General features: G+C 41.1%; 1 pseudogene; it reads left to right on the top strand.

The window, feature by feature from the left end:
- Positions 1-686: 686 nt before the first annotated feature.
- LOC142864279 (uncharacterized) lies at positions 687-791 on the top strand (annotated as a pseudogene).
- Positions 792-17,065: the final 16,274 nt, after the last annotated feature.

The following is a 17,065-nucleotide window of genomic DNA, read 5'->3' as shown; positions in this document are numbered from 1 at the left end:
CATTATGATTTTAATTCCATGTAGAAAACAGTGTTTGTTATATACCTTGACAATGCACATGTAGTAACATTCATCTGGTGCTGGGTAGGTGGGAGGGGGAGGGGGGATGGCACATTCATGCCTAATGGGTGTGGTGCGCACCATCTGGGGGATGGACACACTTGAAGCTTTGACTCAGGCAGGACAAAGGTGATATATGTAACCTGAACATTTGTACCTGGATAATATCCTGAAATTTAAAAATTATATATATATATATATGTACACACATATATATATGTATATATATTGCAAAGGCACTATATGTAATCTAAACATTTTTACCTCCATAGTATGCTGAAATAAAAAGAATTAAAGTAAATAAAAATCTTAAATACACTTATAAAAAATTATCTTCATGAGGAGCTTTTAATGAGATGAATGAATACTTATGTAATGCTAAAAGAGGGAAGAAAAACTGTACTGTTATTAGTGATATGCACTTAAATATCCCACGCAAGGAGACTAATTCAAGGCAGCCTGAGAAGTTATCTCTCAGCCATCAAATGCATGTCAAATCCTTGACAATGAAAGCCTCTAGATTGTGGTACCATGGGAATATTTTAATCCCATCTTTATATATTTATTATTTTGCAAAGTTTCCTGCCACATAAAGTTTAAAAACATATTAGTTTATAAACAGTTGAATTGCTTCTCAGCCTTTTGGCTACGATCAGGTGTAGTATCTGGTCTCATCAGTTTGATATAAAGAGTTGAAATTTTGCTTTAAGAGATAAAACAGACAAACATAAGAAAAAGAAGAGCGGTCGGGCCAGACCCCCAGCAAGCGTGCTCTTCATCTATGTAAATGTACGTCCTGTGCTCGGTCAGTGCTCCGTGAGAGAACTGTAAGGGGAGGCCTTGTGGGCCAGGACTCTGCTGGCAAGACCAAGAGAAGCAAAGTGCAGACTCCATTCTCCTGATGTGGGTACAGCATCCTCCATTTCTCACTGTGCTCTGCAAGGTGACCTGCATGCTCTGCTGGTCAGGAAGAGGCTGCATCTCTCCTCCAATGAATGCCAGAGGGAAGCAAAAGGAATAAAACCTGACACTGCATTGCGGTGGACCCTGGCATGCAGAAGGAGATGCCACTGCCCTTGCTCTTGGGGACCCAAGGTCACCGTGGTGTGGGAAACCAGACTGTGTGTGCAGGCAGATAGGTGTATCTTGGGTCCTCCCAGCCCCAGTGCTGGACATGGGGGTCCTCCAGCCCATGGAGGGGTTCAGCCCCCAGCCTTGGGGTCCTCCCAGCACAGAACCGGGACATCATGAGCAGAAACAAGCCACCCCACTGTGCACCTTACAATTCTCTACCCACAGGACCCATGAGCATCATCAAATGGCTACCGTTTTATGCCAGTAATTTTGGGGTGGCGTGTTACACAGAAAGACTGCCCAGAACACATAACTCAAGCTGAATTGGGAAGAGAAATTCAGTGGTTGTCATAACTCATATATATCAAATTTTAACTCCTATGGCTGTGTCCACAGCCAAGCTCCTGCATCTGCTTCCCAATCTTGTCCTTTCCAGGGTTTTAGGTCTTAGTGTGGTACTTCTACACAGGCCAGATCCTGGTTATCAGGTTAGGTCAGAAGGAGGATAAACAGGGAGCACGGAAGTGGCCAAGGGTGAAGCGTGGGTAGGAATTGTAGCTAGGAACCAAATTGCAGCCAGGAACTGTGAGGAGGAACATACACAGTGAGGAGCTCCTTGTGACCTTTCACTGACCTGGGGCTCATTATCATCTCATTAGCATAGCATGGGTGGGGTTTTCATGAAGGATCCTGGGAAGACACTTGCATAGTAAGGAAACTGTTATAGAACCAACCTGTTATGTAACCCCCCACCTGTCAATCACCCCAAAGGCGGGAAACAGCAAACAATCCTGCCAGGAGAAAGGCGGGACAAACTAGTAGGCTTATAAAAGGCAGCTGTGCTAAGACTTTGGGGTCTTCTCCACTTGTGTAGGATGACCTGCTTTGCATTAAATGACATTGCTTTGCATTGAATGTTGTGTGAAATTGCTTCATATTTGTGATCACTCTGTCACCAGCTGGACTTGGTGCCAGCACTCATTCTTGACAATGGGAATGGGGGACCAGGGACACCCACACAGACCTGACAATCAGACAGGACAAATCCTTCTCTGTGTCCACCATGACACCCAATGCATCACCCATGGCTTTCCGTCTTCCAACTTTGGGATGCATTCTCTTCTTTCCATTTTCACACACTCATCCACTCATACTGACAGCCTCTGTCTCTGCAAGACTGGTGCACAACCCCGGACCTGGTTTCCAGGTAGGTCTCACCTTCCTCCACGTCAGCAAGTTATCCTTACAAAATGAAAATCATGCCATGTTGCTTTTCCTTTTATCCTTAAGTCACTCTGATTGATAACCACGTGAATATGAAAATAGTTAGCAAGTCCCACATGCTCTGAATAGTCTCCAAACCCTCTTGATCCTCATCAGAACCTGATCTTATGCCTCTCCTTGGCCTGACAATGCAACCTAGGGTCCTTCTCTCTGTTTCTTAAACATGTCTTGCTACTTTCCATCTAGAATGATGTGTGCAGTCTTCTTGGAGCATTTCTTGACACACTCTCTCACTCCTTCCCCATACAAACTCTTTGCTCTGTTAGATAGAACTCATCTTCCCAATCTCAAGTTCTGTCACTGGCTTTGATAAGACTTCCCTAAAACCGTCTCATTGAGTTTAAATGGGAACAAAGTAATATTTTATTCATGGAAGGCAACATTCAACGAAACATGATAAATATACCTTCTTTGACAAAAGAAGACTTTTCTTACAAAAAAGCAAAAGTGCGTTGACATGTACATTGAACCTACAAAGGAATATAGTCATTTTGAAGTCAACGAGATAATAAGCAGCGACGATTTGATTGGCTTGCATGAGAAAGCGTGTCTTGCATAAATACTTAATAGTCCACGTGAACTAGATCCCGTTTCTTTGAAGCAAATAAGTGCTGATGATAAAAGTCACTGAGAAGAGACTCCTGCAGTTGGAACAGGAACGTGTGCTAATTTCCCACGTGCTTTGGATGACGATGCCTTGCCTTGTGGAGGCTGTCCTGCTTCTCAGATGAGCCTTCACAGTGGCCACCGAGGTCTTCCTCACAAATGGCCAAAGTATTTCAAACATGGGCACAAAGCAATGGTGCTCTTGCAATACATAAGCTGTCCACTGGCGCTAATTAGTGGCAGAGAAAAAAGAAAGTCCCAGTGCACTTGGTGTACAACCTCAGTCCTATTTTATGGGTGCTGATTTGCAAAACGACCTTTTATGTACACAGTCCTGGCTGGCATTTTCATATGGAGTAAATAGACTAAAGATGGCCCCTGTAAATCTAAAATGGAGTCAGTCTTGTTCTAACTATTAGTAAAAGGTCCCGACTATGTAAAAAGTTCCCAGAGGAAGTTCCCAGAGGAGGGAGGAGGGAGTCCTGGAGGCCTGTTCCCAAAAAGAATAGAGAGGTCCTGTTCCAGGAAAAGTCCCTTGTCCCTCAATGTACCTTCCCATTGTTCGCTTGATTAATGACTAACCGCAAAGTTCTGCTTCTGTGATTGCTCGCTTGCATAGCTGCCAGCCCCTAACAATATTTGTACCCCCATAATATGAAAAAATAAAAAATCAAAAAAAAAAAAAAAGAAAGAAAACCACAAAGGCTTTGTTTGGGGCTGCTGCTCCCTCCTTGCATGGAGTGGTGACAGCCCCTGCGCAGGTGTCAATAAACTAATTTGGCTGATTGGATTCTGGTGTCCGGGTCCCCTCGATCCGCTGGTTTACAACACATACATGCTATGTCATATTAAAAAATCTAAGAGAGAGGTGGTGTGGATCCTCTGTGTGGACTGAGATCCATGCTGTTATTCAGTAAATATTTATCGGACTCCCCCCACACGCTGTGTGATGCGCAAGAGATGCAGTGGGAAACCTGATCAATCCACTGAATTTAGAATGGCCCAGCAAGAAAATAATTAAACACATCCATTTGAATAAGCGTGCTCAGTGTTCTAACACAGGGATCTTGAATAAAATCATTAAATTTGGCTTAGTGGGATTCTCATATACATTTCTTTGTCAAGAAAAGTACAAAAGTGGCAAAAGTCTTAACTAATAATATGCTTTTGATTTTGGTCCCATCTGGCCTCTTCCATCCTGCACAGGTGTGAGCCAAGGTGTGTCAGAACCAGGAATCACAGCCGCATTTACAGTGTCTGTGTGAAGAGTGAGAGAAGATGTGTGTATATGTCAGAGAGAAGGGGCGGTTAAACAAAAGCCTTTTACCTGTTTCTCTGTCATTGTTAATTCATTTGGTGTATATAGCAATGAAAAAAACAGGCAAAAATCACTACTGTAATTTTGTTTATATCAAACTATGTGTATGGCCTACAGCCTAATATAATACTGCTAAAATTAATGTGTTTTAGAAAACAATAAAAGATCTGACACTTGTTTCAGAAACTAGTTTTATTTATTTATTAATATTTATTTATAGATCTAGAAAAAGTTAAAGTTAGAGATAGAGACACAGGGATAGAGAGATATAAAGATAGATTTATTATAAGGAATTGGCTCAGAGTATCACAGCGGCCGCAGTTTCCAAGATCTGCAGTCAGCTAGCTGGAGATCCACGTTTGGAAAGGTCTCCTAAGAATGTACATCCTCTACCCGTCATATTTATGTACTTGTACTATGGATTAATATTTGGAATTGAAAATTGAAAGGTTTTCATTGACGTTAAGAAAACATAGTAAAACATATTTATAGAAAATATCTAAATGAAGTAGCCAAAAACCCAGGAACTAGACCTTTTTAAAAATAAAACGCTGCCGCAAATGAAAGTTGAAAGACACGAAAAGACACTATAAACCTAAGCTTGAAGAAAGATAAATTCTTTGATTTTGAAACATAAAAATTATAAAGGCCAAAGGATCCTTTGCGGCTGCTCCACACCTGAAACTGATGGAGAGTTATTAAAACACGTACACCTGCTCACCGTACAGAACTAACGTTCTTGTGCAGTTGTTAGCACTGTGCACAGGACAGAGTCTGCATTCTACTCTTTCCTCCATGCAGGCAGAGCAGGAGGAGTTCTAGTGCAGATGAGCTTTTATTGTCAGTAATAAATTGAAAAAAAACAAAAAGCAAACCACGATACTTCCTTTTAAATTTACAAGAGCCACAATAAGTTCACATATTTGGGAAATAGCCACATAGATTTCCAGATACCTGGTGTTTTAATTTTGTCCCATCTCAACTTTCAAAACTCAGTAACATAATCTATAGATTTGTTGAGACTGGAAGAAAAAAAATTGATTAGGTTTTACATTCTCCAATTACGTGAAAAATGAAGCCCAGCATCCTTTGAGATCTTCTTGAATGTTTAATGAAAAGTAAGTTTATTTTTGCAAGACAGAAAACATTTCACTTTCAAAATGAAAATTCATGATTTAGATAGCTTGAAGTGAGGGAGTCGTGTCATGAATATTCATGGAGGCATTAATGTTTGCCAAAACTATTCATAAAGTAGAAAGTGGTTATAATTCAAAACTCAAGTGATGGATTAGGGTATAAAATATACAGTGAAATGTATGATTTCAAATTCAAAGAATTTTTCTGAGTCTGGGAAGCTGAATATTTGTCTACAACCGAATTTGCAAAGCTCGTTCCTTAGAATTACGCAAGGCATACCTGCAGCCTCTCCAAGCCATCCAACGCCTTCTTTTTATAACCTAAACTCAAGGTAACTACAGTGTATTGTTAGCATTTGCTAATCAGGGGTCTTTTAAAATTATAACATTATCACATTGTTTGTAACATTATTTCAAAATATGCTTTTCAAAAACAAGAAAATAAACAAAACAAAAAAATCCCACACATGCATTTCAAGTTTAATCTTTTTCTACAGCAGCTGTTCTCACTTTGAGTAAAGAGATTTTAATTGGAGTAGAAGGAAGAGAGCGATTAGGTTAAATTATGTGCGTTTTCCCTGCCAGAGTGTGTGAGAAAACGTATGTCAGAATGATTGGATATCAAAAGAGAAAGTCCCAATAATTCTTCATTTGTTTTAAGTTTTACCTGACTGGACAAAGGATAGTCATAGAAACTGTGGGTTGAAACCTGTTGTGTGCAGCTGTGGTTTAATTTCCTTTAGTTTATAGTGGCTATCCTATTCAATCCCTTCTTTCTTGGGTGCAAACTTCAATTGAGGTTATATTTTTAAAAAAAGCAGGTGGTAGGCCGGGCGCTGTGGCTCACGCCTGTAATCCTAGCTCTTGGGAGGCCGAGGCGGGCGGATTGCTCAAGGTCAGGAGTTCAAAACCAGCCTGAGCGAGACCCCGTCTCTACTATAAATAGAAAGAAATTAATTGGCCAACTGATATATATATAAAAAATTAGCCAGGCATGGTGGCGCATGCCTGTAGTCCCAGCTACCCGGGAGGCTGAGGCAGAAGGATCACTGGAGCCCAGGAGTTTGAGGTTGCTGTGAGCTAGGCTGACGCCACGGCACTCACTCTAGCCCGGGCAACAAAGTGAGACTCTGTCTCAAAAAAAAAAAAAAAAAAAAAAAGCAGGTGGTGATTAACTAATAGGGTTTGATATCCAGTCTTAATACCACAACAAGTGGTCTTGAAAAAAAATTCTCAAAGATGGAAACTTTGGTTTGAATGAATCCTAAAGTCAATTGATCTAAATAAGTTGGAATACATAACAAATACTTAGAGGATCCCTCCAGAATCTGTAACTGCATGAGAAATGAAAAAATATATATAAGCAAATAAGCAAAGAAAGCACTTAGAGGATCCATTCATGGATCATGCAGGGTTTTTTTGTTTTTGTTTTTTTGCTTTTTGTTACTTTTTTTGCTTTATGTTACTAGACTTTATTGCATTGATTGATTTTTTTCTTTAATGTAAAGGTAACCATGCTTTCCAGAACTAAACCCAACTTTGTCATGATGTATTAATATTTTTCTATATTATTTCAATTGGTTTGTTAATATTTCATTTGACATTATTGAATATGCATTAATGAGAGGTATTACCCTGCAACTTTTCTTTTCTTATAATGACTTTGTCACATTTTGATTTCAAGACTGTGCTGATTTAATATCATGAGTTGGGAACGATTTCCTTTTTTTTTTTTTCTATTTTCTGAAAGAATTTGAGTCAGTAATGTTTCTATCTTAGATGTTTTGGATATTGACTGAAGCCGGGCTGTTCTTTGAGGAGAGGCTTTTAATTACACATTCAGTTTCTGGAATGGGACCTGGGCTTCCTCGGGGCACGGCAGCCTCGGGGGTCAAACTTCTAAGCGGGAGCCCAGCAGCCTTCTCAAGACAAGGGCATCAAGAACCAACGCCACAGCTTGCCCAGGCTGGGAGGGAAGGGGATAAAAGAATGAGTCATACTTAAAAATGTTATTGTCACGCTGTTAATGAAAAATAACCAAGATTTTAAGTTTTTTTATTTATTTCAGCATATTATGGGGGTACAAATGTTGTTAAGGTTATATATATTGCCCTTGCCATCCCGCCCCCCTCGAGTCAGAGCCTCAGGTGTGTCCATCCCCCAGATGGTGCGCATCTCACTCACTATGTGTGTATATACACATCCCCTCTTCCCCCGTCCCTCCTGCCCAACACCCGATAAATGTTTTCTTTCTTAACATTTTGGTTGCATTTTATATCTTTGCCTCTCCCTAGCAAGGGTTAGAGGTGCGTCCTTGCCCTCCACAGTGCTCTCCACATCCCTCAGGTGTGGGACCCCCCCACCCCCCATCCCTGGTGAACGCAATAGCATTATTAGGCATCTACCCAAAAGAGCATATGACATTCTTTTATTTTTTAATTTCAGCATATTATGGGGGTACAAATGTTAAGGTTAGGTATATTGCCCATGCGTTCCCCCCCCCCGAGTCAGAGCTTCAATCTCAATCTGCACCTGAATGTTTATTGCAGCACAATTCACTATTGCAAGGACATCCACAGCACAAGTGTTCATCAATTCATGAGTGGATTATTAAAATTTGGTATATGTTTACAATGGAATATTACTCGATTGTAAGGAACGACAGCGAGCTAGCACCGCTTATATTATCCTGGATTGAGCATGACCCCATTATCCGAAGTGAGGTGACACAAGATCGGAAGAATGAGCTCCACTTGTACTCACCGTCAAATTGGTACTGACTGATTAACACTGTGGTGCTCAAAGGGTGGTGCTGTTCACCAGGGATTTTTAAGTTTTAACAAGAGTAACAACAATAAAAAAAAAACCCACAAATAAATGAGGTATTCTCTAGAAACGGTGAGTCAATTACTTAGTCAGTGGGTAACGGAGCCCTTGCTTTAAGCCAGTCATGGTGACAGGCTTGGGGATGTATAGAGAGAAGGAAAGGTAGCTTCTTGCCCATGAGCAACTCAGTCTCCTAGCATAGGAGAAGAGGACCCTCCAAAGACAGAAAACTCACATAGTTGATAATATGCAAGCTGAGAAAGGAACAACCACCATGAAACATCACCTTGTCAACTTAACCCTTTAAGAATACCTGTGAATAATGTTAAATTTGAGAACAAGAATATTTTCTGATTTCCAGAAATCACAATTGTTTCCTAAAACATGCTGTCAGTCATGATGAGATTAGACACTTAATTCTTTTTCCCCCCTTTTATTTCATCATATTATGGGGGTACAAATATTGTTAGGGTTACATATATGGCCCCTGCCACTCCTCCCCCAGCCCCCGACATGCCAGAGATTCAAGCGTGTCCAACCCCCAGGTGGTGCGCACCACACCCGTTATGTAAGTACACGCCCTTCCGCTCCTCCCCCCTCCTGCCTGCCCACCTTCCGATAAAAGTTTTTTTTTTCTTTTTTGACATTTTGGTTACATTGTATATCTTTGCCTCTCCCTATAAAGGGTTAGAGGTAATCCCTTCCCCCCCACAATGCTCACCACATCCCTAAGATGTGGGTCTCCCCCCTCTCCGAATCCCTGGTGAACCTTAGCACCATTTGAGCACCGTAGTTTTAATCACTTATTCAAATGCAGCACGGAGATAAGCATCTGTGTGTATGTATGCATACGCATGCAAGTAAAAATATATACGCAAATATATGTAGACAAACACACACACTATAGTGCAATTATACTACTTGATAATTACCTTAGGTCATTCCCTCATAAATAGAGTTCGTTTTTTCCCTTAAAATTAAGTTGAAAGTTTGGTAAGTCCCCAAGAATGTAAATTTAAGTTGCTGTGAGCATTGAAGTCGGGACACCATAGTTTTCAATAAATCATAATATTAAAAAAATTGACTATACCAGAGATTGATTTTGCAGGCAACTGCCATTTTTCACTGAGACAAGTTATTTTGGGTGCCAATATATTTTACCGTAAACAAATATATGGTAGGTTTTTACTCTCTGAGTCAATATGGATTTTTGTAAACATTTCCAATATCATTCTGTCAGAAATATCATACGTTCTTCTGAACAATGGCCAACTACAAAACCCTTTGATAGATGTGGTTAAAGCAAAAAATAATGTATTGTAATTGCAAGCATATGAAAGTCTACTAAATTGTTTTAACCAATACCTGTAGGTAATGAAGCATTTTTATATATTTTTTAATTCATTCTATTTAGAGGAAAAAAATTCCTTAGAAATATGCAAACACATTGTGAAAATGCTCTGACATATGTGATCTATTTATCTAGCGTATGACTTTTACCAACGTTTTTCTTTATATTCTTTCAGAAGTTCAATTTCTACAAAAATATTTACTCTGTTGATGTCTATTCCAAATCCCTCATTTCAGCATTATTCCAAATTAATAGCCTAGTAAACCTGCAATGCATGCAACCGCAAGTGCTTTGTAAAACACTGATTTTGTGAATAACTAGCATATTAAGAGGAGAACACCCTACACAATGCGGAGGGCCAAGAATTGTGCTTAGGTAGCCGGAAGGGGGCAAGGGGGGGCTTGAGGTTTTAGTGCCCCAGCATGTTTAGAAACAATTAGAAATAGATTCTGACGAGGCTCTGGTTTTCGTGCAGTCGATAACTGCTCCTTCCTGTCCAGAAACTCCTGTGCTTAGTAATTGTTAGCTGCTGGGTACTGGGTTTTGGGTTTTTTTGTTTTCTGAGGTTTTTTTCTTTGTTTTTGTTTTTGTTTTTTTGTCAAGTAGGAGTAGAGTACTCCAGGATCACAATAAAATGTTGTGAGTTTGTTTTGCAGAAGGGACGGATGCCTTTGAGTAAGTCGGCTGTTGACACCCAGAAGTCTGGTTGCCCAAGATGTTATCTGAGACTAAGGAGACACAGACTCCATCCACCTCGGTCCCCTGAAAGCCCTTCTCTTACCCAATAGCCAGATAAAAACCTCCTGCTTCATCTCTTTGGAAAGACGGATCTGAGAGATGTTACTCTCCTTCCTTCTTTCTCGCTTTGGCCAAATTGAGTAAACCTGTCTCTGTCTGCAAGCCCTGGTCTCATGGCACCCACTTCAGCTCCACGTTGGGTGCCCAAGCCTGAATTTGGGGTTCGACAACACTGAGGCTCATGGGCTCCCGAATTCACTGTGGATTCAAATCCAGCACTCACCCAGTATCTGGGGCAAGGTAAATCCACCCTTCATGCCTCAGTTTCTCAAATTAGAAAATTAGCAAAATAACAGTATGCTGGTTGATATTGCAATGAGTTAATGATACTAACATATGGAAACATATCCAACACAAAAAACTTAATATTAGTGATTTTATCTACATTTAACTCTTCTCTCTGTTTCATTTTATTAGAAATCTCTCTCACATATCAACATATATATGGTCACGCTGTCATCATAATATGTTCTACTTTATACAAATAATTGAATTATCCTTTCTGGGAATCAAATAAAGCTCATTTAGGATGCTAAGAATATATGTGAAAATGCGCGTGGGACGCCATCTTTACCATCTGATGATAGCACTGGCACTCACTACTAAGGCATTTATGTTATTGCTGGTGGGACTGCAAACTAGTGCAACCTCTGTGGAAAGCAATATGGAGATACCTTAAAGCGATACAAGTGGATACATTTGATCCAGTAATTCCACTACTGGGGATCTACCTAAAAGAAAAAAAGTCACTCTATGAAAAAGACACCTGCACTCAAATGTTTATAGCAGCACAATTCACAATTGCAAAGATGTGGAAACAACCGAAGTGCCCATCAATACATGAGTGGGTCAATAAAATGCGGTATATGTATACCATGGAGTACTATTCAGCTATAAGAAACAATGGTGATTTAGCACCCCTTGTATTTTCCTGGATAGAGCTGGAGCCCATTCTACTAAGTCAAGTATCCCAAGAATGGAAAAACAAGCACCACATGTACTCACCAGCAAATTGGTATTAACTGATCAACACCTAAGTGGACATATAGGAATAACATTTATTGGGTGTTGGAGAGGTGGGAGTGGAGGAGGGGATTGATATATACAAACATAATGAGTGTGATGCGCACCAACTGGGGGATGGACATGCCTGAAGCTCTGACTCTGAGGGGAGGGGAAGGAAGGCAATACACGTAACCTAAACATTTGTACCCCCACAGTATGCTGAAATAAAAAAAATAGAAAAGATTTTTATGTGAAAGGAATTACTTTAAAATGTGCAGAACTGTGGACTCTGTTCTCCAGCTCACTCCCTCCTGAAACATCTTTCTGTGGTCCAGGGAATTCTCTCTGTCTGCCCACACGCTCCAAAATTATACGTTCTTCATACCAATGTGCAGTCAATCACTGTGAAAAATACCCACAGAAGGACTGGTAATATTTCAAAAGATCAAAATTCATGGAACAGAATGAGTAACCACTCAAGTATTGCCAACTTTAAATTAAAATTTTCAAGCCATTTTGGCAAAATGCTTTTATAAACAGTGAAAAGTATGATGTGTCAGCCACAATCAAATCAGGGGGCTCTGATTTGGGTCTGACGGGGGTTCCCGGGAAGGCATGGTCCACTTGCACCACACTCCACAGTGGAAGTTGCCTCAACTTCTTTATTTCTAAATACAGAGTCAGCACAGTTCTTTATTTTTTCCCCATTTTTGTAGGACACTCAACATCCTGTTAATTTTTTAGCATCCTTGCCTCTTCAGGAAACAGCCTGCTTTTGTCTTTTGGTTTATTCTCCAATACAACGAACAAAAATAGAAAGCCAAATACTCTTAATTTTATACTTCCTTTCCTCCCAAACACATTACCCATTGCTCATGTTAAAGCAAATTTCTCTTAGCGTCTTTCACATAATTTCAACGACTTCCTGTAGTACCTTATAATCTCCTTGGCGTTTGATCATCTAGTTTGGAATGTTATGGTGGTATTCCTTAAAACGTGGATATTTCAATGGATACTTTTGAAAGTTCTTTTTAAATAAAAAAATCAAGTAAGCTTTATCCTGGCCCTAGTTTGTGGGGAAAATCATGCTTTTCTGGTGGCAATCTCCCTGCTAACAGGTCTTTCCAACACCCGCTCTTTAGATTTTACAATGCAGTTCCTTTTCTCGTGAAGGTTTTCTGGTCACACTTCCAACATGCAAGCACTTATAGCTAGTGGTATGAGAGGGCTCTATGGGTCATGCCACCAGTTGCAAGCAATCAGCTGTTCTTTCTCCCGCTAACCCTTGCGTTAACGTTGCGTCAGCATCTGGCCCCTTCCAAAGCTTCTCCCTGTCTCATGCTCTGTCTCAACTTGGCTTTCAGGAAAATACACACATCTGGTTGCCGTGGCCCATTTGCAGAACGGGGGATGAACACAGAAAGAAATAGACAAGCACACTCAAAAGATAATACAAGACTGCAGTGCCTCAAACACCAGTTGTTTTATTTTTATACAGTTCAATTTGGCAAGCATCCTGCAGCTTTTTTCTGGTATGTGACTGCCCAAGGGTCAGCATGACCTGTTCCTCTAGACATAGCTCAAGAGAGGGGGCTGCGTGCATCCTGTCTTTCAACGTCTGGTCCCATGTGCAGGACAAAAAGATGCCTTGGCTTGCATGCAAAACCACAGGTCCTTGGCCGTTTGCCCTGAGGAACAGTTCTCTCTGCTTGTCAACAAGTCACGTTCCATTCTGCTGACTCTGGGTCTCGGCCAATATGACCCACAGATGGCACCTTCACTGGTTTTCTTCTTCTGCCACTGACTGTTCCTTCTTGGTGGTTTTTCAGGGGTTCAGCTTCTATTCTCGGTGTCTAGACAGTGGCATGTCCCAAGGATCAGAGTGTTTCTCTCCATATCTAGTCAATTTCCAAGGTATCTATTTGGGGTCCAGGGTCTCTCTTCTGGATGCAATGTCTCCTAGACTACTGGTGGGTGAAATTCTCCAGGGGTATGAGGTTTGTCCCCGTTGGGGTATCAGCGAAGCTCAGGGCTACATAGGTGCAACCCCTGGGCCTTTGCCTTGTGGCATCAACATCTTCAGAAGCTGGTGGAGTTCAACGCATCTCTGCTCTTCCCATCCCTTTTCTGATGGCGAAGACTGTTCTACCTCCACACAGCTGCTGACAGCGAAAACACCTGTGTGCCTGGTCCCCAGACAAACCACTTTTTTAATCACAGACTCCTAAACTATAAACCCTTGCGTGGTGTATAGTTTTATTTCAGACAATAGCATTTGCTGCAATAAAAAATGTACTTATTAGTAAATATAACTTCTTGCTCTTTTCATTTTTTCATTTCAAATCTTTAATCATTGTGAGTCAAGCTGAATTATTCATAACTCTTAAAACAACACAATGTTGTGGTGTATTTGTTATAATTTAAAGCAGCCATTTGGACTGAAAGAAAACACAAATCTCTTTATTCTTCATCCCAGCCTAGAACAGAGCAATTAATCTTGGTTTGAGTTTATACGACTGTTTAGCAGTAAAGCCTTCTCATCCATTTACACATTTAATTCAAGATGTATTCTGTGATTCTTATTTTCACTTGTTCTTGTCATATATATATATATACTTAGAAATATAGCCCTTGGGGAAAATAAAGGAGGTGATTACTTTTGTCAAAATGTTGCAAGACTGTAGCTCTTGGTCGCACAGTAGACCCACCAGGGCTGGGCGTCTTCCATTTCTGCCGTCACCACCCTCACCCTAAGAGACCTTGGCAAACGCAGCTCCTCACTGATGGACTCATTCACACTCTTCTGTTTTTAACAGACGGTCTGTAATGCGTGGTGTTGTCAATTGCATACACTATTTGAAGAAAAAGCTCACACGAAGAGCTATCCTTTGATATATTGATATTTGAGTGCTTAATCATATTAAAGTGCAAAGGGGCTTTGGCCATGCACACCTGGTCAGGTGTAACATACCTCTGAACTCAGAACAGCAGGAAGCCCAGCTTTAATGAGAAAACAGCCTCTTACGAAGAATCTTCAGAAAAGGGCTCAACGTGTGGGAATGTATCCAGACTTTTCTGTGGGTACAGACCTGCGTATCAGAGAGGTGTCTTATTTTCATCCTCTCACACTTATCATAGTTAAAAGTGGTGGATTTGTTACTATAGAGATGTGCACAAATAACTCTATAATGGCTTCTCCAAAGAGTGACTTAGCATGTCTGTATCTTATGGTTAAACATGACAGGGTCTCCATTCAAAAACGATTCAGAGCACAAATGAATGAACCATGAAGCTTTTATATGAAAAAGGATAACAAAGATGGAAAGTAATGTATCATTACCATCAATGTTGATGGTAAATATAAATCACCTTGGTAAAAAAAAAAAAAAATCTTGCTCAACCCTAGTTGAAGCAAGACTGGATTGAATAGCCTAAGGATCATACAAGGGTATCTAGCTATTTTCCCTTTTTCTACTCGAATGTTCCTACCTTGTTTTGGTACCTGTCTTTTTAGGGAAAAAATTGTCTTTCATATGTCAGAGTTTGAAGTCCCAGGAATCAGCCTCTGAGACATTTATCGAGCAAAACTGTTCACTATTGTTTGCTTTCGGATCAATACATGCGCAAAAGGAGAGAACAAGGTCGATGTGGCCAGAGGAAGACGCTAGGCTGTATGATGCAGTGTGATGACTTCCAGCAGATCCGAGGTGAAGTAGACCTTCAGAGGTGGCCCGAGTCGAACTAAGACACTGGTCCCTTTAGAGAACCATTGTCCACTCAAGGCAGGCAGCTAGCCAGGGAGGGGAGTGGCTGTTGCTTCTAGGCGAGACAACACCTGAGGTGCGACACTGGGGGTTGTGTGCCAGCCAGCACTCCCAGCAGCTGGGACAACACGTCTTCTATCCCAGGGGGCACAGGTGGCACTTTGAGGCAATACCTTTTGCACCACTTGAAGAAACCCCTTCATATTCTAGAAGAAGCTCCACTGAGCCATTTTATGAAATGAATTTGCAATTCAGCAATATTTGGTAGAAAGAGTTTATCTAAAAACACTCAAAATAATATTGTTTTGCATGAAGATGAAGAAGCAAATGACCAAGAATCCTGTCTGTATTAAAACATTCCCACATACTGTGTTTGCTGGAAATAGCGCCTACTGCTTCCTACGGCAAGACTCCAGTGAGTTCATTTCACACACACAGAAAAACCGGCCACTTATTATTCAACCCAGATCTTTGATGGGATTAGCTCCTTTCCATACAGGAAAAAAAAAAAAAAAAAAAAAAATATATATATATATATATATATATATATATATATAGTGTGTGTGTGTGTGTTTAGATTTATGCCTCAGTGGTTTCTCTTGAGAGTGCCAGAGCCCAGTGAAAATCATCGGACACGTGATGAATCTACCCGTGAATACAGAGTGAAATGCAGGCACCATTGTGTCGATACAATATTTTTCTTAACCTCGAATTTTCTAGTTTTTCTTAAATATAGCTCCCAAAGGGAAATCTATGCATCAAAGCAGAGCAGATGGAAGTAAAAGAATTCACAGCGAGAGAGATTTAATTGAGGGGAGGTTTGACACTGGCCCCAGGCATATTTGTAAAAGGAGCATTAATGATCGGGTAAGAAACACGGGTAAGACATATTTAACGTTGCTCATGGAACAATAAAAGACCCGCAAACCTGCCTTAATTCAGCTGAGGGAACTAACAAGTGGGCACATTTTTATTGACTTGCATAAATCTCTGTACATTGCCGAGTGGAGATGACGAGATCCCAGAAAGAACAGAGTCACGAACATGTGGGGCAGTGGGACCAGCAGGAGGGGCGTCAGGCTGGAAAAGGAGACTCAAAGGTCCTGAGGTCTGAGACCCCTCCTCCCCCTGCCACCAGAGGCTCCAGTTTCCTCCAGTGGATCTCACCAAGCGGCTGAGAGATGTCCTCGCCGAAGAGTCCCGAGCAGGGCAAGGACTGCTTGCGATTCCAGTTCCTGGAACAGAAATATGGGTACTACCACTGCAAGGACTGCCACACCCGATGGGACAGTGCGTACCTGTAGTGTGTACAGGGCACGAACAAGGTTTACTTCAAACAGTTCTGCAGAACTTGCCAGAAGTCTTACAACCCTTACCGAGTGGAGGACATCACCTATCAAAGTTGTAAACAAACTAGACATCCCTGCCCGTTACCCCAAACGGCCCCATCACCAAGATTTGTGTGGGAGACCCACAGGCAGATGTCTTTCCTGTGACAGCACTTTCAGCTTCAAATATAACATTTATTTATTTATTTTTTATTTTATTTTTTTTTTTTTTTTGAGACAGAGTCTCACTTGTTGCCCAGGCTAGAGTGAGTGCCGTGGCGTCAGCCTAGCTCACAGCAACCTCAAACTCCTGGGCTCAAGCGATCCTGCTGCCTCAGTCTCCCGAGTAGCTGGGACTACAGGCATGTGCCACCATGCCCGGCTAATTTTATATATATATTGGTTGGCCAATTAATTTCTTTCTATTTATAGTAGAGACGGGGTCTCGCTCTTGCTCAGGCTGGTTTCGAACTCCTGACCTCGAGCGATCCTCCCGCCTCAGCCTCCCAGAGTGC

The sequence above is a fragment of the Microcebus murinus genome, chromosome 24, assembly GCF_040939455.1.
Source record: "Microcebus murinus isolate Inina chromosome 24, M.murinus_Inina_mat1.0, whole genome shotgun sequence".
Lineage (NCBI taxonomy): Eukaryota > Metazoa > Chordata > Mammalia > Primates > Cheirogaleidae > Microcebus > Microcebus murinus.
The sequence above is the reverse complement of the archived record's forward strand: the minus strand, read 5'-3'. Positions and strand labels throughout refer to the sequence as shown.